Genomic DNA, 24,296 nt, shown 5'->3' with positions numbered 1-24,296 from the left:
TATCAAAATCACTTTAGGACATGGTACTTACCATATAGGTCACATTTAGCAATGATGAACATCCCCCTTGACCCATTTTCTAACAAGAAAAATCAAATCGAAAATGTTGGAATTCGATTTTTCCCTTATATCTTTTTTTATTTAATTGGGTAAGGGACTTAAACTCTTACCAGTAGATAAAGAAATGTACAAAACAAGCTAAAAGTTGCAATAAACTAATGCGGTTGTTATAGTTGAAGTTATGATCGATAAAAATGTGTACGTTAGAGATCCCTTTTGCATAACTTTTACAATAGTTGCTGGGATAAGACTTTTAACGGTATGCTAAAAGGTAAATTAGTATTCATACATATAAAATATTTTGCAGAACAACATCCCCTTATCAAGATATGTCGATATGAAATTATATCGATAGGTGTCATTTTCTCCTACCACATTAACCGTACCTGCCCGAAATGTTTGTCTTTTAGTGCGTTAAAGTGCACGGTATTTACAATAAGTCCATCTTCAGCCAACACAAACAAACTGGATGGTTTATCCACGCGATAAAAGATGTCACGTAATATTGTTTCGTTGTAAAAAAAACATGGTTTTCCTATATCTAAGCCACGAACAGAGATACTTTGGTCTCATTTATTGTCATTGCGAATGCCAATGTAATTGAAAACTCAACCCGATAGTATTCAATTGACACATCTGTCGGAATAATATAAATTCCTTACCTCCAACCCTTAGCCGACTTCGCTGTTCCATTCGGCTTCTTATTAATTTTTATAATAAGCATTCCATTGACAGTTGAATATGATAGCCAATATTGAGACCTAAGTAAATACATTATCACGTGTTGAAGTTGAGGTTAATTTCACGGATAAATACCTTTGGCATCTGTGAGGAAGGTCAATGTAACATGAATCAACCCTCTTTCCTTTCTTTCCTGGGGTACACCTTTTTTGCGTCTTCCTCCCCAAAGACACCTACTGAGAGGGAAATAACCCTGTCCTCTTCAGTTTCCTTACTAATGTACGCAGATTTTGTGTATTATACCACTGCCAAGGAGTACCAACAATTATGCGGTTAATGAATATGGCGAATCTCGGCAAAGGAAAGACAAGACCGAAAGCTATACTGTACAAGGAAATATATGAATGCACATAGGTGGATCTAGGGGCCATAGGGGCACGTCCCCCCCCCCCCAGACTCTTAAAAAATATGCAAGATTTTTTATACGGTCCGAATATCGTTGCGTTCGTTTTGTTTTACGAGGTATCCTCAGGACCCCCGGAACAAAATCTTGGATACGACCTTGCTTGTCCCTCCCCCCAGAAAGAAATCCTGCATCCGCCCCTGTGATTGCAACTTAGTACTGTTTTTTAATACATTCTCCTAACATATACTTCATGGTTCTTATGGAAGTTTTAATCACTCAATTAAAATACAAGAGTTGAATAACACACTGAATTCAATGCAATGTGCACTCTATTGTTGTTCCGTCCCGAATAGCTGTTTATATATATTACTTCATAGCAACAATGCAAAACTAGCAATCTGGAAAACGTTAGCGGTACTGAAAGGTACCCTCCATGCACTCACGCGCAGCAGTTAGGGAAGCGTGTTTGGGGTGCAGGAATCTCGGAGAGTGAACCGATTGTCAATGAAACCACACGAAATGTGTGGAGATCTCCGTAGACGCTACCTCTACGCTCAGGCAAGCGTTCGATCTATACCATGGAGTGGAAGTGAAAGTGACTTAGAAGCAACGATATTACTCTTCGAGGGGAGGTTTATTATCTCAATTCAAATAAAGTAGTTAAATAACACACTGATTTAAATGTAATGTGCACTCTATTGTCGTTCCGACCAGAATAACTGCCTATTTATGTCACCAAGTTATAGCCAACGTTTTGAATTATTTTAAATCATCATCAGTGCTATGAAAGAAAAAAACATGAACAATATAAAATACAAAGATTAATATATACACAGCAGGTATTTCTCCCTCATATCTATTTTATTTATTTTCGTTAGGGACTGAAACTCTAATTGGTAGATAAAAATAAGGTGCAAAATAAGATAAAAGGTAAAGAAAACTAATGTTGTAGTTACAGTTGAAGTTTTGATCGAAAAAAGTGAGCATCTTATATATCGCTTTTGCAGACCTGTTACTGTAGTTGCTGCGATTAGGCTTTTCACGGTATTTATTTATTTATTTGCAATAAACCCAAAAACAGTACATGAGACCTTTTACATTGTATTTTTAAACAAATGGATAAATAATAAAGTGGAACAAGAAACAACGACAAAAAAATAAAACCTGATTAAATACACTCAGATATACATAATACTTCACTTCTATGAACGCCTCATCCGCTCATATGCTATTTGGGAAGGGTGGACAAAGAAAGAGGGATTTAAAGAAGAAGTTTCCTGATGGCAGTCGTAAATGATGAAATTAATGATGTTATGTCAACAGAAGGAGCTTTGATGGAATTGTAGGTAAGAGGTAGCCGGTAGGTAAGGGATCTCTGGGTCACTGATAAACGGTGGAGAGGTAGATGGAAAAGGGATGAGTTCCGTATTTTACGGGAAGGGACACGGAGGGAGAACATTGAAAGAATGTCGTTAGACCTGAAGTGGCCATTCATGATTCGGTGGAAAAACCTGAGGTCGCTAAGAGTACGTCTTCGCCCTAAGGGCACTATGTCAAGTTGAGAGAGGAGATCATCAGCAGTGAGATTACGGAGGGAAGGGTTACGGTTTTTCACGTTATTTACGAAGAAATTAACAGGTCTATTAAGAATTTTGAGATTTAAGGGACAGGCTGAAGACCATATGGGCGAACAATTATCAATAAGTGGAAGAACACATCCGGAAAAGACAGATTTCAGAGCTAAAGGACTCCGTATTTTTGTAAATCTGTACAAAAGTCCAACTAGAGCCATCGCTTTGGTAGATATGTGCTTAAGGTGAGGGGTGAAGGTAAGCTTGGAGTCAAAAAGGACTCCCAAATCACTGTGGCATGTGTATGATAGAAGGCAAGGTAGTATTCATACATATTAAGTATTTTGCTGAACTAAATCCTTTTATCAAGGTGTATCGATATGAAGTTATATCAGTAGGTGTCATTTTCTCCTACCCTATAAACCATACCTGCCCGAAATTTTTGTCTATTAGTGCAATGAAATGTACGATATTTACATTAATTTCAATCTCTTGCAAACACAAATAAACTGGATGGTATACCCACGCGATAAAACATGCCACGTAAAATTGTGTCTGTGTAAAAAACAAAGTTTTCTAATATCTAAGCCACAAACAGACATACTTTGGTCTTATTCATTGTCATTGCTATTGCCAATCTAATTAGAAATTGAACCCGTATGTATTCAATTGGCACATCAGTCGGAATAATAGGGATTTGTGGTAGTAATACATCTCCTTGGAAAATGCCATTTATAACTTAGTGTGATGGAAAGATATTTCAATCGTCATAAACAATATTGACGGTCGTCAAGGGTCGTAAGCGAAACACGCTAAACTTGAACCTTTTTTGGATGTTTATTTCTAAATTTAGTGTAAATCAGAAATAAAACGAAATGAAACTGCAGGAATAAGAAAGTGCAATTTGTTTTCTTTCGAATGATATGTGTCTTAACTTAATGTAACCATTTCCACTAATTTTAATATGCAAAAACAAATACGTCTGCAGGCATCTGCAGGCAAGCCGCGGCGCAATCGCGGGTAGCGACTCTCCCCTCCGACCGACCGCGGAAGGGAACGGCGAAACGGTTCGGGGAGGTGGCCGACCAAGCTGACCGCGAAGTGGGTTCGAGCCCTATAGCCCCCGAGGACTTAGTGGACAGACGTTCGAGGAACAGCAAAGCTGTTACGAGGAGTAAACCGGCAATGGCGTTCGTGACGCATCCAAGGGTCCGCTTCCCTCCCCTCTGTACTAGCACTTTGCGGTCAGATTACTCGTATAAAAATTCTATAAACACCCACAAGATTAGACGGCGACGGCCGTATCGAGGACTAACTGGCCTAGGTGCGGGGGGCGTCAGTAACCCTCGGGCGGGCCGCCCTTTACTAGAAACTGCGAAGCCGTCCCTAAGAATAAGTGGCGCAACCGCTGGGGGCTTCTACCTCCCCTGGGCGGCGAAACCGCTCCTTAACGAATAACGGCGACACAGTTACGAGGACTAAGCAGGGAACCCCGGGGGGGCGCACTCAGCCCCTGGGCGACAAAACCACCTCTCAACGAGGAACTGCGAAACCGTCCCGAGGAATGAGCGTGGCAGCCGCGATAAAACTCCTTTATCTCCGGGCGGCGTGGTGCCCCCTACGAGGAATGGCGAAGAAGTCCAGAGGTCTGAGTAGCGCAGCTTCGGGGGAATCCCTTGCCCCTGGGCGGCGATACTATCCCTGAAACGAGCGTAGCCGCGGTTAGTGACTCTTCCCTCCGACCGTCCGCGGTAGGGAACGGCGAAGCGGTCCAGGGAGGCGGCCGACCAAGCTGGCCGCAAAACGGCTTCTAGGGGTTTGAGCCCTATTGCCCCGGAGGACTTTGTGGACAGAGGTAGGAAGATGGGCGATGAGGTGTTGAAGACTTTGCCGACGATGCCGGGGGTGGAGCAGCCAAGGGTCCGCTTCTCTCCCCCCTGGTCGGCAAAGCCGGCCCCTATCACTTTCGGGTCAGAATTTTCGAATAGAAATTCTTCGGACAACCACAAACTAAGACAGCGAAGCCAAACCAGGGGATTCTAAGTTAAAAATTGACGCTGATCTTACGACCGCTTTCTTATGAAGTTTGCACTTACATGAAATTATGTATTACAGCTCGGAATAAGATAACTTAGCCGCGGGGGGCCTCCCTTCCCATCTGGTCACGGGGAATTTGGGAGCGGACCTTCTAAGAACGGCGAAGCCGTTACGAGGAGTTCGCTGGCGACGACGGACGTTGCGGTTGCTACCCTTACCCAACGGCCGCCGAAGCCGACACCTAGAACTTTATGTCCTTAGCTACGAGGAACGGCAAACCGTTCCGAGGAATGTGCTGGAGAAGGTGGGTGCGGCGTGCGCTATCCGGCGTAAAACAATGCCAAAAATAACATAAATTTCGATTTATAAAAGATTCACAAAACATATCTAGTACTTTCGGAATAAGACTTAGCCGCGGGGGGCCTCCCTTCCCATGTGGTCACGGGGAATTTGGGAGCGGTAGTAGTTCATTTGCCATAATGAGGGGCGTGAGGGACAGCTGTGAGGCTATTTATCACACCCGAATTTCTTAACCTTTTCGAGCCGAGCTCCTTCGCGGGAAGTTGCTTTTGGCTCTACGAAGGGTTTGAGATTTTCTTTTTCGCCCCGTACGGAGTTTTTTTTCGGCTCGGGACTGACCAGGTAGTCGCTTCCTCCCCTTAATGACCTTTCCTAGTGGGGATAATCCTCAACCCTTTTCCCCGAGAGCAGCCCATCCCGGCGTACTTTTGCGGTCAGTTAATTGTTACCAGTGCAATTTTAATTTTTTTAATTGATACGGTTGCATTAAATGTCAGTTCATCAATGTATTCCTTTCATTTTGCAATGCCTGTAGAACTTTTAAACGAAGTTCTACGGTTATTTTTTGGGTTTTCAGCAAAACGGCATTACATCATAGACCAACAAATACTTTAAAGGGAATGAAATCTTTCAATGTTCCTTTCAATATTATTTTAAAGCAAATTTGCTTGCATAAATATAAATTCATATTACGCACGAAATAAGAAAAAATACAAAACAGAATAAATTTTCTAGAATAAATTTCCCATCCTTCTTTTGCATCCGGGCTTTGGACCGGCAATGGCGAAATTTCAGACACATCGCTATTCGAGCCACCATCCTCGTCTTCACTGTCTGTTTGCGTGAGTATTTCCAGGATCGATTGATCCGTTACTAGCCGGGACATTTTCCAGTGCAAGTGAAGTCCAGGAAATTTGCCTAACGCTCCTCTCGGCCAAGCAACCCCGAACATCACATTTTACGTAGGTATAACCTCGAAGGATATACTCATAGAAGTAAATTGTACCAATGGTAGTTATTATTTAAAGGAATATTAAGAACAACTATAATGAATTATCGAAGGTAAAAAACTAATTATCGCACATAATGCTTAATAATTACAAAATCACTATCAATAATACACGAGCTAGAATATTTTACCAAAATATTTGTCATTCAAACACTATTATATACTATAACATTATATAATTCAATTTTGTAATAAAAAAATATTATTTAATCATTTAATATTTGCACTTTAAATTGGCAGTCTCGCTGCATGTGTGCTTCTTTATTAAAATAAATTAATAAAAATAAATAATTTAGCGAAAAAATTAATACCAAAATAAATAGTAAATTATGATATGAAAAGCATCTTTATAATTTTTCACGGTGGAAAGCTCGCCGCTTTGCGAACTGCATGGGATGCCGCTCCCCAGATGTCACTCAAGTTACCACATCTCAAAATTTCCTTGAAATTGGCATTACTGTGAATTGATGAAATGTTTAATTGGTCCCCAACTTTAAGATTGAGAGATGAACACTAAGAGACGCAGGCCGTGGGCACATTTCCCCGAGTTGGAGCGGGTTGACTACTTCTGCTCGGGTGGTTGGGTGATCATGGCTGCCAGCAGGGAGACGGTTGTAGGGGACGATTCTGGCCACGCCTGGCGTCGAGCGGCGGGAATGAGGACGAAGGGTTGGCCCCAGTCAAACGGACGATTAAAGAAGTTTGAGAACTGCGATCTACAGAACCATTCATAATTCTAGGAATGAAGAGAGGGAGATTGGGGGGATGGCCCAAGACACTTGTTTTGAGAGATACACAAGTAAGGGCGGGGCTGTGAGGGCTATTTCCAAAAAGCTCTATCTAAAAATTAAATCCTCAAAAAAAAAGCAAACTGAAGATGCAATAAATCTATCACCATAAGCACTGACATAGACGAGAACTGACGGCTTTTTTCTCATAATAACAAAAACATAATCAAACTACAGACAAAAGCAAGAAAAGTAAAATTTTCCTGTGATGGTGTTACCGACTAAAAAACGCGGAATTTATGGCTGTGACAAGATAAAGGAAGTGCAATAAAACTTTATATAAAATGGAAAAAGAACAGCAAATTTCAGTTTCTCAAAAAATTTACATCCTTTCCTTCACGGAAAGAATAGTTCTGTAAACGAAAACTTTTTCCTCGAACACCGGCACCTCCTGCTTTTCAATAAGACTCCAGTCAACAGCTTATTTGGAGTGGAAATGAGGTGGGGGTTTAATATTACGTCAGAAAGTTTGAGGTGGCAGAAATAGTATAGATTAGTTTTTTTGGTGTGTTACGTATGAGAAAACGGTAATATTCATGACTGAAGGATAATAAATGCATGGAGGAAATGAGAGAAACCCAGTGCAAGTATTCATCACCTCTTAATGAAAAGCATCAAATGAAACGCTGCAGAACGCCCGATGCATTCAAACTATGATATTCCAGAATTAATTGAAAGTGATGTGGATGTATGCAATATTTGAACAATTTAGCACATTCTTTAGATAAAAAATTCACACAAATTCATTAAAATTGGACATCAGATTACACGTCGTTGAGGCAGTTTGCAAACATACTGATAAAGAATAATCCTCCCCATAGTTTTAATAATTGAGGAAAACGCTCAATTTCTACTCGAACCTTATGACTACATAATTACTTGTATTCGACCTTTCGATGATTCGACTATTCAAATTTTCCTCAAGTCCTCCTATATCGATAGCGAGAAATAACGATGAAATATCATCGTTAAGTGGGAAATATTCACTAAATCAAAGAGAAGAAAATCATAAATTTGCAATTTTGCAAGGAAACACTTGCTTACTCATGGTAGATTGTTGAAGTTTCCCTCGGTAAGTTAGTGACTCGTCACCATCCTAATTACCAAAAAACGAGTACGCGACACCTAAGCCATGGGCAAGTCTAGTGAATGGAAACAGTGCTAAATGCAACTGTCGTTTCTTTCTTTCGTCGAGCGGTGCCCGTGAAGGAGGAAACCGCGACGAGAAATCACACGTCTTGTAAATGTAAATGTAAATGTAGTAAATGTAGATTCTCTTTCCTTGGGGAGTTATCCGACACACACAACAATCAGCTCCCTTTGACAGCTGTAAAAATCACCTAAGTGACATGGTGCATCAAAGCATGGAGATGAAATTTCAAAGCCTCACATTCCTTCACGAACACTGAGGAGAACCACTAATTATAGGGATCACATTGTCGCAAATACTCCAAATTTCCGAGATATACGGTCCCTAAGCATGAATAATTTCCTAACTTGGCGTAAGAATGTCGAACTCATTATGTTCAAAGGCAGTTTGCGAGCAACTAACATATACTCATACATTGATATTTCTTTCCAAGCAAAAATTAAACCATCCCTCGTGAAAAATGTAGTAATTTGTGGCATAGATATTGCTATAGTCCTAATACACATAGGTGAATAAATTATAAGTTGAAAAAGCTTCAAATTGAATTGCTAAAGATATATACATGTAAAATAAATTCATAGAAATTCCTTCGGTCCGCGATTTTTTCCTTGCAATTATACAGAAGATTGATCCGACCCAAGTTTAAGTAAACTGAATGTAGGGCGCCAAGGTATGTAAGATAATTTGGATTCAGACTAGCTCACAATGGCTAGAAAATTCAATCGTGATTCTCAGGTAAACCTTAAAAAACAATCATTTGGAATGGACTAGGAGCGCCCACTGCTTAGGCTTCGAATTAGTGTGTCAAGATAATTTAATGGATGTAGATTGCTCGATTTCCATAATAGATGGGATCTATGAATTATTTAACTTCCAGATGGATACTTCGAACTTCATAATGAATTTCAATTAAAATACCAACGTATATCCAATTAAAGGAGTCACACTGAATAATTAAAAGGGCATTCTAAAGATGAGAAATCAGTGTGTTAAAAACAATTTAAAAAATAAAATTATATGGTAATAAATTTCTAATTGGGCCATACTTGAGTATTACTCTTTTTAACCCGAATTCAGCAATACTACTGCCCAGATATTGATGGAACTTGATACTGGATGAAGGAAGCATAGGTTGTAGGTACTGAGGGATGATTTTATTGAAGAATCACGGGTATTAAAGCATAGAACTTAATGATAAAAGGGTAGCATTAAAGGGTAAAATATAAGGCTGTCGCACGATAGAAAACTAAGAAAAAATTTAATAATAGCATCAGAAATAGCGCATTATCATAGATTTCATCTTATTCCCTGTTTCCCAGTCAATGATATAAAAAAGCGCCGAGTGAATAATGTCCTCCATAATAACCATCAAATGTTTGCGCTGCAGCTAAAAACGTGAGGATCATTCTCGGATGGCCATACTGGAATAATGTCCCAGGAAACCATACGCGTCATAGAGAAGTAGCGCCACATTTTAAACTCGTCACGGATATGAGACTTATAGACTTAGTGAAGGGAATACAAGACGGAAAAAATGACGAGGCAAGGCAATGGGGAGTGGGAAACACGAATCAGGAAAGTGCTCTTGGTACAAGTTAGCTCAAAGCAAGAGCCCACTGCAGGGAACAACATTATGAGGAAGAGCATGTATATATAATATTATCTTCGTAAGGATAAAACGAAAGCGACACAACCACTTTTCAGTGGAAGACGAGCATTCAGAGATCGGAAGAGAAGCCAGGGTGGAGTAAAAAATAATTTATCATAGAATGCGCGTTCCGCTGTAAGCTAAACGGTCATTTTCTGGACTTGGATTGGCTTCAGCTTAATTTAATTTAAAAAATATATTAGGTGTGATAAATTGGTTCCCCTGTGATAAACGGGGTTGGAAAAATCAACCTATTAAAGAAAATCAAAGAACGCATAGGGCTCAACACTATCGACTCTTCACATTGCCAACCATTGACTAATTTCTGAGACCAAGTGGAGTAACCGATGAATATTTTTAAAATGAAACTTTTTAGAGTTTAAATACATCAACAGAAGTATGTGCAAGTCCCTATAGTTATTTGATCACCCATAAAAAATACCAAATAAAGACTCTTTTAAGTCTGCATGAGTACAAAAAGAAGTATTGGTACATTAATCAACGAATTTATGCCTCTAGCTACGGATCTTAATGTCTTCCTTACTTCTTCCAATTTTTTTAATTTTTCCTTGCTATTTCCAAACCGGTAACAGTCACTTCCAAGTATTTGTTAAAGTATATAGCTATAGTAAGCTCAGAGGAGCCTACTAAATAAGCAGCCAAGGCACCCAACCTGGATTACATCGACAGTGGAAACGAAACACCTCGGGCGGGAGGGGAAGGACGGGAAGGAACAAAGAAGGAGGCCCCGCCGCGATAGGAGCCCGACGACGACGCCTCCTGGGAGGGGATAGGGAAGGAAAGGAAGGGACGAGGAATCCCGCACCGTCACAAAGGCGGGCAGGGCCTACGAACATCGAAACCAAGCTTAAGCAATAAATGTTCTAGCGACCTTGGAGGATTATTCTATGAGGAAGAATAATCCAGCGATTAAATCGGTAGATAAAGGATTACATCGACAGTCAACACTGATCAGCTCTATTGGAGATGTAACTCAAAGAGAACATCACCAACACTTCGTTAAAAAGGAACCAAAAAATGATTCACCCAGTAAAAATATCTGCCCCGTAAACAAATGGATTCACAATAATCAACAAAATAAAATACAAGTATAAAAACGGACTTATTTATATCGTTAATCACCTTCCCAATGGTATAATGAGTTCTCTATTTATAACATCCTTTTTAATACTTGTTCCAATTTATAATACCAGAAAATTAAAAAAAATATAATTATATTATCGATGCTTGATTAAACTGCTTTAATTCTAAATGCAAATCATATTCAACAAAAGAAACTAAGTATCAGCCATTATGGGAGTTTCATATCGGCACTTGCTAACGGTTGTATTCTTTCCAATACCATTTCAACAGAATGCTCTGGCTTTGGTAGGAAATCCAAACATATCCCTGAGATTACTCAAAAGGACTCCATTTAATGCCTTTGTCTCGGTCTTTGCAAGAACTAAGCTCAGACGAACTTAAAAAAGCTATCCAGCGATATCCCAACCTGCTTCGCCACGCGTCGTCAGTGGACACCCCCCATCCAAATCGAGATGAAACTAACAGGGAACTAAAGACTCGCTGAGAGTTTCGTTAACAATGGTCTCACTAATTATTTCTCTCTCTCGCAGAAAGGCTCTTGACCTCAAGAAGTTAACATTACTATTATATGCCTTAAAAATCCTGGAGGAATATGACACCAAACTAGATTATTCCATTAGCCACCATTCAACAGTCCTGACTATCTTTCTTTTATAGTAACCTTTCTCTTTACAATACTTCTGCTATGATCTTACTGGCTATCATGCTACATTGCTAGAGATCTCTATGGTTTTTGGATTATTTCTAGCCATCGGGGGCTATGGGTTACTTGGCATTACTCTCTTTAATGCCTTTACTTCAAAGATCCCTGTTAAAAACCCTTAACGTAAACAGAAGCGAACTTATGTCATGATAGTAAAAAACCTGATTTTAACGAATTCAAATTAATTTCCAAGCCACACCATTCAAGATGTTAAATCTGTAGCAATGCATCTTCATTTCTTTCATTAATCTTTGCCAAGTAAATTGGTTTTGAATAGGATTCTCAGATTCCTCTTTTGGAGTGTTACGTTATTGTGTACAAAATTTTATTTAAAAATAAAACTTTGTAGAAATGAAATGATTTATTAGAAAGTTAAAGCTATTATTTTCTACAAAGCAAATCCTGAAGCTATTTGATGTTAAGCGGAATGTTTTTAAAGGGGAATGAGATACCAAAAGCCTTCTAAAAAAAGTGAGCCGAAGAAAAAATAAATAGGGGCGGGAAAGAGAGTTGGGAGAGCAAGCAGGCTGGATTAGGTCGTCAGTGGACACCGCCCCTTGCGATCGAGACGGAGCTTTACGAGAGTGAAGAGAAGAGCTTCCCGAATACTTCGTAGCTCAAGCGTCGAGGCAATAATTCGTGGTCGACGGAGGGAGGCCAGAAATAAGGTATTCTCGGGTCTTTAAAAAAAAAACGTCTCGCATTGCCTGGCAACCACCTGCTCCGCCCATCCCCGGTGCTCCAAAGGACCTCGCCCCGGCGACGACACACTCGATTGCTCGACCGTGGGCGTCGCTTCTGCTCCTTCGTCGAGGCGTTAGTGGAGGACGGTCCACGAAGCCGCTAACCCAGATCTCCACCTGAGCGTAGGACCCACTCCGGGGGGGGGAGGAACGGGTGAATGAAATGTCGATCCCATTCCTGCGCACCCATTGACAGCGATTAAGGTGGCCGCAACGTCCCTCTGAATATCCACAAATTTGAGAGAAACTTCGTCATGGGTTTTTTAATCCTAGGATGAAAGTGAAAACACACAAGCCTCTGACTTCATTTCCACTGGTATTCAATCGTGCGTAGTCTAGATAAGTTGAAAAACAATATAAAAGTTATAAATTCATCACCCTCACATGGCAACGAGCGTAATTATAAAAAAACGCATTTTCAATAACATGTTAGCTGACTTCACAGACCAGAAGCAGGTCTAATCAATTTTTAAGGAAGAAAAAGCAAGTGAATGTAATTCCATTTCAGAAAGGAAAGTAAGTCGCAAATTGCAATTATCAGTTTAGGTGTTATAATACTGAATTCTTTATCAAATTTAGAGAAACAATTTATCAACCTCAAGTATAAAAAAATTTACACCTTTAAAAATGCTGGGGCAAAATAATCCCATTACACACAAAAGCATATGTTAACAGGAGCCTAAACTAAATATTCACAGTTAAATAAGTTCTAAACAAGTGATGCGTCACGTAAAAAGACTGTTCGAGAGCGTGTGATATATGGCATCTATGGACAAAAAATTTAGCTAATTTATTCACTGACTTGCACAAGCGATCGATAGTAATGTGGCATTTTTTGGTGTCCCCCCCCCCCCCCCCCCCAGAAGTTTGAGGGGAGAATTCTGGCTGGTATGCTGTTCACTCACACCCAGGGATATTGTTTTGCGGAACAGCCGGTCAACAGGAGCAGTGGCGCAGTAGTGAATTCGCCTGGAATACCCCCTCCGCCGCTTGGAAAAACCCCTCCCCTCAAATCCTGTCTCGTCTTGTCCTGCATAGGCAAGCTCTCTTGTGCTCGTGGCCTGGTCGTTGACACATGTCTAGTGAGACATGGCAAATTTAGTGCAATTATTCTGCTGGTTTTTAGCTGGTAATGTTTCCTTTGGCATCATGAATTACTATCATTGTTTTCTGTAATACTTCTGATTTTTTTGAATACTCTACTTTGAATAGATAGCGAACGGTAATAACTCGTAAATTATTTTTGGCTACCTTATTCTTGTGAGCTGTTTTTCTTGTTTGTGGAGTCTTTCCCTGATCCAGCTTGAGTCCGACGGTTGGAGTATTTCCCTTGTCTGGGCCTACGTGAAAAATCAACTAGATTTACGACGTAACGTCACAGTAATATCGCTCATGGAACCATTAAAATCGCTCAGTACTGCGTTTCTAACACTCACGTGCGATATAACCAATCTATTATGTCAGGCTAAACCCAATCTTGAGGGTCTAAGTCCCCAAGGTATGTGGAACTATTAAAAAGTTTATTAATTGTATCCAAAACAGAAAATTAAACGTAAAAAATCCATAAAAAGCTTCAAATGTGCTTCAGGTTTAGCTGTGGAGGAAAAACGGAGGTGGGGCGGTTATGTATAATATGACGGGCATGAGCTCAAAATTGAAGTAACGAGACAAAACGTTTGAGAAAGGATGAGGACAAGACAGAGACTGTGGAGGTAAACAGAAGGGCGAATAGAAGATTTTGACAGTAGTACTTTGCTTCTACGGCTCGATTAAGGAATGCCTTTCATTTCGAGAGGGAAATGTTACTAAGAGGTTGAACAATACCGGAACACACAAAGAACATGCTCAAGGAAGAGGAGAAGTTGAGAAGCAGCGACCCTCTCGGCAGAAGCACGTGACGTCATCCACTCGGTGAAGGGGTAAAGGCTGTTCGTTTACCACATCGACTATCGCGAGAAGCAGAGAAGCGAAAACCGATAAATCTTAGGGCAAGCCTATTGTGAGAACATAAGGCACCCTTTTGGTTCAATTTGAACGGGAAACAAGCATCCAAAGTTAAAGGAGATGGTGAACTGTTATGATGTGATAAATTCCTAGGTAAAAGTAAGTTGGTAAATTAATTTTATAGGGGCAATATTGCCTTTTGACAGCAGCAGTGAAGTCAAGAGTAGAAGCATTCCAAATGTGGTGCTACCGAACAATTATGAAGATTAAATGTATCTATCGAGTATGTAGTGAGGAAATACTGAGAAGAGTGAGAGAAAAAAGAAGTCTTCTTAAAACCTGAAGGAAAAAAACGGGACAACTCAGTTGGCTACTTCATGAGACATGATAGCCTGATGAAAATAGGTGGAATGGAAGAATGGCAAGGGGTGGTCACAAATGAGTTAAATGCAACAAGTTATAAGGGATGTTAAAGAGAAGAAATTCGTCGCTATGAAAAGGTTAGCGGATAGGAGAGAGGAGTGGAGTGGAGCTCCGTCAAACCGATCTTCGGATTGTCGACTGATGGTGATTAAGAACATTTGCCCGCATTGTATTAATGGTGTTACCCTTTCCTTTCAATCGGAGACGGAAATAAGCTCGCCAAAGTAGAGGATGAGAAAATGATGTGGCAAGTAGGCGTTTGTCAGCCGATGTCGGGAGGCGATCCATCCGCACGGGTGTGTGTGTGTTGGGCGAACAGGGGGTGGGACGCGCGTAGGCGCCGCCAGACGGATTTAACATCGGCCGCGGCCGCATCGAACTCCCCGCTACACATCCTGACAACCACGGGAAATGTCTCGCTCGGAATCCGCGCCGTCACCAGAAGATCTGCACACAAATGCGAAGGATTCGCGAAGGAAAAGGAGGCCCATGACCCTCACGATGCCGCACACATAATTGTGCTTCACTTCGAACACCAAGCACATACACGAGACAAGTGATCAATGCACTCTTACCTTCCGAAGGAATAATTATGCATAGGGCATTCATAACGGAATTCAGCCTTCACCTGTTGATGCCTCAGCAGCCATTTTCAGTCGCATAAAGGTGCTCGTACTTAAATTGTAATTTGGTAGAGTTATTTGTTGTTTGCTGCTATGTTGCGAGGAGATTTTTTTAAGTAAGTACCATTTTTAAGTATAAAATGAAACAGTAAACATTTTGCAATAATTGTATTTTTACATTAAACCCCACACCTTAATCTACTTTTCCACATAATTTCCGTTAATATAAAGACACTAATCATATCGAACAACAACCTTTCGTATACCGTCGTCAAAGAAAATTGTCGACCGATTTGACATACTCACATATAAAAACGCTCCACGTACATTGTTGCAATTAATTTTGGTGGATCATATTATAATAAATTTTACTTTCATATCTAATATCAGTTCTTTTATTGCAGCTTTTTATGTTTTAAGAAATGAAAATCATTCCTATAGCTGACCTATTAGTTTAAATAATGTTCCCTACGAAGAATTTTGATGTTTAAAAAATCGAAATGATGTTTATACGTTTTGTTTGCGCATATAAACATAAATGCTCGCAATTTTTCAATGAATAAAGCGAAACGTTTAATCTACCCACCAGGAAGTGCATATGGTGATTTGGATGAGCCTGGAGAGAAGAATGCTGGATGTTAGTCGGGTAGCCGGATTAAAAAATTAAGATGATTGACCATATTGTTGGAAGAAACAGGGCTGATGAAGACAATAAAAATATGGCGGAAAATATGGGCGGGGCATTTATAAAGGAGGGGTGAAATAAGAAATTGATGATGTAGGCATTGGAGGGGAATGTGGCAGGACAGGAAAAAAAGTTAATACAGAAAAAAATGAAGAATGGTTAATAAGAGGAGACCGATCCATTTGTCCAGGGTACTCGCCGAATTCCTGGAAGTTTCACTAAGTTTTTCCAGTAGATTGAAGGTCTCAGATTGGTCCAGGTTTTCCCAGTTCCCCAGAATAGCTTATCTACATTTTATAATCAATAAGTGATGCTCATGTGCGCTCTTGAAAATGTTGATGTAACAAAAAATCGTACAGCTTGCAAATACTATGGCTCTTGTGGCTCTATGGCTGTTGCTTATAAATGTTACAGCAACATTTTCAAGAGACCAAGACGCAATTCGTTGTTTCAGCGACATTTTCACGTAGGCTCTAGAAAATGAAGCTGTGACAACAAAACGCGTTCAGATAAAATAAATTCAGTGATAATATTATATTTTTTTAATTTTTATTATTTTGCTAACGACGATATGCTCAAGTATCTTGCTTATGATCGATGTTAATGAAATTGGACGGTAGTTGCCTGGGTCATGTCTGTTTCCCTTTTTAAATATGGGTGTAACGCTTGCAATGTTCCAGTCTAGCGGTAACTCTCCTTCTGATAGTGACTTCTTGATTATAATCTCTAAGTAAGGTGTGATTTGTGGAGCTTACACCTTGAAAAAGACGCGGGTATTCTCTCCGGACCCGGGGATTAACTATTCTAAATCGATTGTAGTTGTTTAGTTATCCCATCACGCTGTAAAGATATTTCTTCCATCGATTCCTCTGTACATGTGATTTCTAAATTAAATCGTCAGAAGTGTAGACACTTTCGAAGTGGGAGCTTAATGTGCTAGCTTTGTCAACATTTTCGGTGACAAGTTCACCATCTTTATCAAATAACGAATCAACGGTTGAGTGTTATTCCTGAAGCTTTCTCGAGTATGACCAAAAGGATTGAGGATTTTCTTCGAGTATTTCTTCTTGTACTTTTACTTGAAATTTACTTAACTTGAACGTTACTTAGAAGTACTTTTCTTGAACTTTCGCATTGATTTCTTAATTATTGAACGTTACAGCGTAATTTTCTTTAGCTTCAAGTGCCTTCAATTTATTACATGACGTAATGGACTGTACGCGTTGTATAGTTTTCTCTGCTTCCAAAGTTCCCTTCTGACGTCGTTGTTGAATGTATTATTAAATATATGAATTTTTGGTTTTGAATTCCAGTGTACAATTAAAAATATGAATAGTTTATTTTGCTCTCCCGAAAAGTAGTTTTTTTAGATACTTGTTTTTAGAACTTAGCCATCGCTCTGCATAAGTTAGTAAGCTACAATTCAAGTCATCTAACGTATTAGTGAGTCCTAACACTGCCGTTATAGTCTCTTTTTGATCGTGGAAAAGAAGAAATTATGAATGAGTCTGTCCTCCAGCCTATATCACTTAATTTATTTATATAATCTGATCTTCTGTAGTACGTTGGCGCTCGTAATATGACTAAGTTCGTCGGAAAATAGACTGCTTTTGAATTTATCATATGACTGCTTTTGAATTTATCATATATTATTATAGTATTTTACCGATTGAGGTAGGTTTTCATGGAGTACTAAATAAGTGATTTGGGAGCCTCACTTTCCGTCCAGCGCTACCATCTTTAATTCACTGTAACACCTACTCCCTTTCAATCTATCTAAGAATCCCATTCTTTTCCTTTCCCTCCCTCGTTTCTCGAACATTGTACCCTCTAACACCATTTTGAACATCCCCTCACCACTAAGCACTAACTCCATCCATACCTTCTGTCTCCTCCGTATCTCATCTAAAAGCTGCCTCTCCTCGCCAACCATATCCAGCACTTCGTCGTTCCTTTTCCTCTCCGTCCATTTTACCTTCTCCATTATTCTCCATACCCACATCGTATGTGTATCATGCAACAGTCACCCAAGACTATCGTAACGACTTTTCACTTACCTGGCGGTTCCTCTTTGCACGCGTTCTAACTCTATTTTTTAAGCCTATTTCAAGAGGACCCCAAACACTGGCAGCGTATTCTAAATGGAGTCTAATGAGGGCAAAGTAGCTAATTTCTCTCACTAAAATGTAAAAGGCACGTGTGGATCTTTCTTGTGTGAAAATAAAATAAATGCGGGACAATCATAAAAATGGAAAAATGAGACAAAGTAAACTCTTCTGGAGGAATCGAATGCATTCAAACAAAAAATATTGGGTAAATATTTAGACGTGAACCCTAAGCCTTTCCGAATATTCATAAGAGAGGTACAGGGAAATAGCGCTGTTATAATAACGCTGTTACAAATAATGGTTGAAAAACCCCTGCCAAACACCCTAGAGGTGGTTACACTGACAAGTATTTTTTGAATTTGTCACACATAAATGAACCCACCTACTACTCAGTCCTCTCTCAGCCATTGTGGCGAAGTTCTTTGTAGATATGGTATCTAATGCGCTAGAAAAAATGCACCCCATTAATGACCATCCAGAATGGTTGTGCTATTTGCATTGTACAGGGAGGGTCGCAGGAATGAAGGCGATGCCGGAAATTCCGATCTGGACTCAGTCTAATGACTGTCGGTGAAGACTAGCTTTGGTTTCGACCAGGTAAAACAATTGGCTGGTCATAAGGATAACTTAAAAGCTTACGTAATTTTTCCATGGGCACATGAGACAGTAATTCATACAATGAACTAACCGTCTTTACCGATATTCTGAGCATTAATCGGTACCGTACAATAGTATCAATGCTGTACATTGATATTAACCAATGCTACCCGGATCCTGGTAAGATTTCGATCGAATTAAAATCTAGTTCTAAAAACTAGTTCAAAATTTGCGAGCCACATTGCTTGGCGCTAATCTAGGTGCTTAGCCATGGGGCCCCGAAGGCAAAACATCTACTGGAAAAAAAGGTTATACTGTCATTATTTTAAAGGCAGGGAATATCAGATATCAGTAAATTAAAGTCATTTAGATACATCTACATAATACCTAGCGACCCACGTCTAATGTGTTTGGCAAGAGGTTATCAATCACGAGAAAGCAGTATGCAACAGAATTCCCACATGCACATCAAATGGTACACAGATCGTAAAGCATCATAACGAATTATACCAAAAGTCCCGAATCGCAATCTATATCGCAACTAGTTCCAAATTAATAACCATGGCTGGGGTCAATGGCCGTAGTTTAATATATAAAATTTCCGATTTCCACCATTTTATTCATCGAACGAAATATAACGTTATTATTGGAACAGGAAGTTGGCTAAAAGATGATGATCAGGCAATGAGATCCTCCCAAAATCGTTCACCGTGAATCGGAAAGATAGAATTAATGGAGCTGGAGACGGAGTATTTGTAGCTTTAAAGAATTCAATCGTCAACCAAGCGGTAAACGTAACTGAGACCAGCGTGGAATCTGTGTGGTGCTCTATTAGTTTCCCAAAATCCAAAACTATATTAATATGCACGTATTACAGACCACCAACCCAGCCTCAGGAGAAATTATTCTTGATTTAGAAGCGACAAATGTACCTCATCAGGTAATAAACATGAGCACACTCGAAGGAATGGGTGACCATAGGGTATAACTACAAAGCTTTCTCTAAATACCGCTGAAAATTTTAATGAAGAACGTTAAGTTTTCATTTTTAAAAGAGCTGATTTTGATCGTTTTAAGATTCATCTGGAAATGCTTTCCCCGCGTTTCAAGAAGCAATAATAAAGTTAAATGTTGAGGGAACTTGGCAAGGGCTTGTTGACCTCGTAGCTTCGGGTGAATGAATACAAAGCTACATCCCAAGTAAAATAAAAAAAGAAGGCAGCGAACCGAGATGGTATGATGCGGAAGTGAGAAAATCATTGAGGCGTCAGAAAACGACCCATACTAACATTTAAAAAAGTCGACACGAGTTTATCCGATAATGAGCGCGAGTTAATAAATGAACAATATAGTTGTCCCCAGCCACCACGAACGAAGCGTTCAGGAATGCATTCACGATTTTTTAAAGAAAAACGGTAGTAGAGGAGTTACAGGATAACCCAAGAGAATTTCGGTCTTATGTCCGGGAAGTGGAATGTAAAACGATCGATTTTCTCCACGATCAATGAGAAACTATAACGGCAGCAATAGACTCATAAGTAGATTAAATGACATGTAGTGTAGCGTACTAACCTATGTAAAACTTAATGCATGGTGGTGATCGATCACCCCCTGTCAAACACCGTAGAGTTGGCACGCAGGTTATTATGTAGATGTAGATGAATACATCGTATTCAGCTTATTAATGACACACCTAGACGCGAAAACTTGTTAATGAGAGGTCAACATGGATTCACGGAAAGTAGATCATGCGAAACCTCAATAACAATCTCTCGTGGAATAACCATACTTGGGAAATAACAGGTTAAGCCAATGGCAGCTTGGGTTTTGTTAAAAGAATACTAGGATAGTGCGACGGCACAGTGAGATGCGAGGGTCATTCAGTAAGTTTTTAGAAAAAGTTATAAAAACAAATTATATTGGGTCAATTGTTTCATATTTTTCATTATAGTCTTCCAAGAGCAATATACATTTGTTAGGAATTTTTCCAGGCATTTTAAGCCGCCTTGAAAATATGGAAACATGCATTCATGTTTACATAAGTTAGTAAGCTAAAATACAACGCATGTAATCTATTTGTGAGTTCTAATGCTGTCTGTACAGTCTCTTATAAATCGTGGAAAAAGGAACATTCTGAACCTATCTGTTCCACATTCTATCTCGTTTATATGATTTTAATGATTCGATCTGTGTAGTATGCTGGCCTTGGTAAGATATGTCTACCTTCGTCAGAAAATACATTCCTCTTGAACTTATCTATTAAGTTAAGTTTATTTTTCAGTCTGCGGTCTCATAGAGATTTCCATTCGAGTCTATCGATGAGGTATTAACACTAACAAAACTGACGTAAAGAATTTTAACGTACCCGGCAGCGTCTCTTTGACTGGATGGTTATTAATGGGGTGCATTTTTGTCAGCACTTAAGATTCTTTATCTACAAAGAACTTTGCCGCAATTTTTATTTCATTTCTCTGGAGAATTCCGCTACCGAAAAAGAAGAAAGCTATTGAATGCGGAGACTATAGGACTATTAAGGTACGTTTTCATGAACGCGTTTCAGGCGAACCGACGCGAAAGCGAAATTTTCAGCCAATCAGAAGCCCGGATTTCTTCGTGTGATATCGCGTACGTTCGCCTAGCTTCGCGTCTCCCGAGATGAAATATGTTCAACTTTCGACGCGTGGGACGCGTAGAATCTCAAACATGGCCGACCAGCGAGGTTTCGTTGATGAAGTTATCATTTCGGAAATCCGGGTAATTTGGTAGAAATGATTTTGTTTTTATTATTTGTGATGGCGATAAAGTTTTAGTTTTATTTACGTTCATTTTTCTGTTGATTTCTGCTTTACATTGCAATGTTATCCGTAAGCCGGTGCATCAAAGACAATGATTGAACAGCGTATTATCATGGATATTAAAGCTGTTAGGAGATGTTTGTGTATTTCGACACATAAAAACCTTAATTGGAGGTATTCTTGAGGCATAATCATTCGCGATCATGTCGAATGACGTGATTAAAGTCGTCATACTAGACGAAATCCATGCTAAGGATATCACCCAGCACGTTAAAATCACCTCTAGATCGATGTAAAAAGCGTACAAACAAAGTTTTCTTGCGCACATGCACTAGATATGGATATGGAGTAAATACTTAGTGCAATTGTGTGCATCAAGTATTACTCTTAAGCTTACAAAGGGAAAGTTTAATCACATCTTATTCACATTTCAACGCAAAGGTTAATTATGAACATTAATGAAATATTTCTGTGTTTGTGTAGACGTTTGTTTTTACAACCGGTTTAGCCCAGTGGTTAGCGCCCCACGCTACCATGCGGAGGGCCCACGTTCGATGATGCTAGCAGGGATATTTTTTTTACTTTTTTATGTGTATTTTTGGCATAAACTTACGTTTAACTATTAATTTTATGATTTTAAATCATAAGAGTGTTTTCTGGATTGAAAATATTTCACATGTGCACGCTACGTATGTTTTATTATCTTTTGATTTTGATAGTTTTTATCGAACTGCTGTGGCCATTTCGGTATCAATTACCAAACCAGTTTGATATAATTTATCAAATTGGTTTGGTAATTGTTACTAAATTTTTCAATGAGCCATATGACGACCGAAAATGTTGGTAAATTTCATCAGAATTCGATAGTTCTAACAAAACCATTTCTGGGGACATTCTTAAGTAATTAAAGAATGACTCGCGGTCGTTAAGCCTCATCTCTTGGAGGAGATGATGGTAGTCTCCCTGCCTTCTGCGTTCCTCAAATATTGGGCGAACCCACCACCTTTTTCTTGCATATCGCCGTCTTCTTAGTAAAACAAGGCCCAATAAGGCATTAAACCTCCATTCCATTTGTACAGGATTCAATGGCAATACTGCATCCATTTCTTCCCTTCAAATATTTTCGCAGAAATACACTCCAACTCATATATCTGAAAGTTAGTTTGCAACATTCACACACGGTCGTGTCGTTTCTTTTTTTTATAATTTCTTATTTGCCGTAGATGTCACGCAAGCACATCCTACGCGCAGGTTCGCTTTCGCTTGCATGTGAACGGTTCACGCGAATACGTGACGCGTATCGTCGCGCGCGTGCGCCTCTGACGCGTCTATGAAAACGTACCTTTAGCCTAATATCTCACGCGGCAAAAGAGGTGCTGAGGATATTGAACAGACGAATGGAGGCGAGGGCAAACGAGTATTTGGGCGAAGATCAATTTGGTTTCAGAAAGGGGAAATCAACTCGTGATGCAATAGCAATAATGAGGTCCCTCGTAGAGAGAAACCTAGAATACGACCAGGACGTATATGCGTGTTTCGTGGATTTTGAAAAAGCGTTTGATAGGGTGAACTGGGTAAAGTTAATGGATATTCTGAATAAAATGGATGTAGATTGGAGGGATAGGCAACTGATACGTAATCTGTATATGGCACTGACTGCGCAAGTGAGGGAAGCGGACGGAGAATCCGGGTGGGCAAGCATTGGCCGAGGTGTGAGGCAAGGCTGTCCTCTATCGCCGCTGCTCTTTAACGTGTACGCTGAAGAGATGGTAAGGGAAGCATGGGATGAGTTAGAAGCTGGAATAAAAGTGGGAGGAATGATGTTCAAATCAGTGAGATTCGCGGATGATCAGGCGCTGATTAGCCAGTCAGCAAGGGGGCTTCAGGCTCTAGTGGATGCGTTATACGAGCGTTGCGAGGAATATGGGATGAGGATTAATCACAAGAAAACTAAGGTAATGCGGTTTTGTAAAGCATCACGAGCGAGGAATGTGAGACTTAAGATAAAGATGGGTGGTGAAAAACTTGAGCAGGTTGAGCAATTCAACTATTTAGGCAGTACGTTAGAGGAAAACGGATACAGTAGTAAGGACATTAGGAAGAGAATTGCATTAGCGAAGGAGGCGTTCATGAACCGGAAGGAGCTTCTAAGAGGATCGTTATGTAAGAGTTTAAAGAAAAGGTTAGTGAAGAGTTTGATCTGGAGTGTAGCTCTCTACGGTGCGGAAACGTGGACACTAAGGAAAGAAGACGAGAGAAGATTGGAGGCATTCGAGATGTGGGCATGGAGAAGAATGGAGAAGGTGAAGTGGACGGAGAGGAGGAGAAACGACGAAGTGCTGGACATGGTGGGTGAGGATAGGCAGCTTTTAGATGAGATACGGAGAAGGCAGAAGGTATGGATGGAGCGAGTACTTAGCGGGGAGTGGATGTTGCAAACAGTGTTGGACGGTAGAATGTTGGGTAAACGAGGGAGAGGAAGGAATAGCAATTTTTGGTCGAATGAATGGGAGTTGGTCTTATTGTGAAATGAAGAGGGATGTGCATGATGTAAGGGGAGTCTCCAGGATTCCTTCTTAAGCACTCCATGGAAACCTACCTTAATCGGTAGAATACTCTAATAATAATTGTAAGTACTACTCGCAAATTTGTATTGAACCCACTGACAAGTCCAAGTGGCTTAGTGGGACCTAAGTTGATGAGCAAATATTTAACTTTTTAATGTACATTGCATTCTTATATGAAAATTATTAAATTATTAGTTATTTTTATAATTATTAGTAAGAAGTTGCCATGTTGAGCCACTTCTTCGTTGTGGAAATATTACTATGTCTTATTCAGCTAATGTTAATAACTTACGCCACATGCCGTACTATAGTTTCATAGATCAAACTGCCAGGAAAGTTTGCTGGTTTTGTAAT

The sequence above is a fragment of the Ischnura elegans genome, chromosome 2 (assembly GCF_921293095.1).
Source record: "Ischnura elegans chromosome 2, ioIscEleg1.1, whole genome shotgun sequence".
NCBI classification, from domain to species: Eukaryota; Metazoa; Arthropoda; class Insecta; order Odonata; family Coenagrionidae; genus Ischnura; species Ischnura elegans.
The sequence above is the reverse complement of the archived record's forward strand: the minus strand, read 5'-3'. Positions refer to the sequence as shown.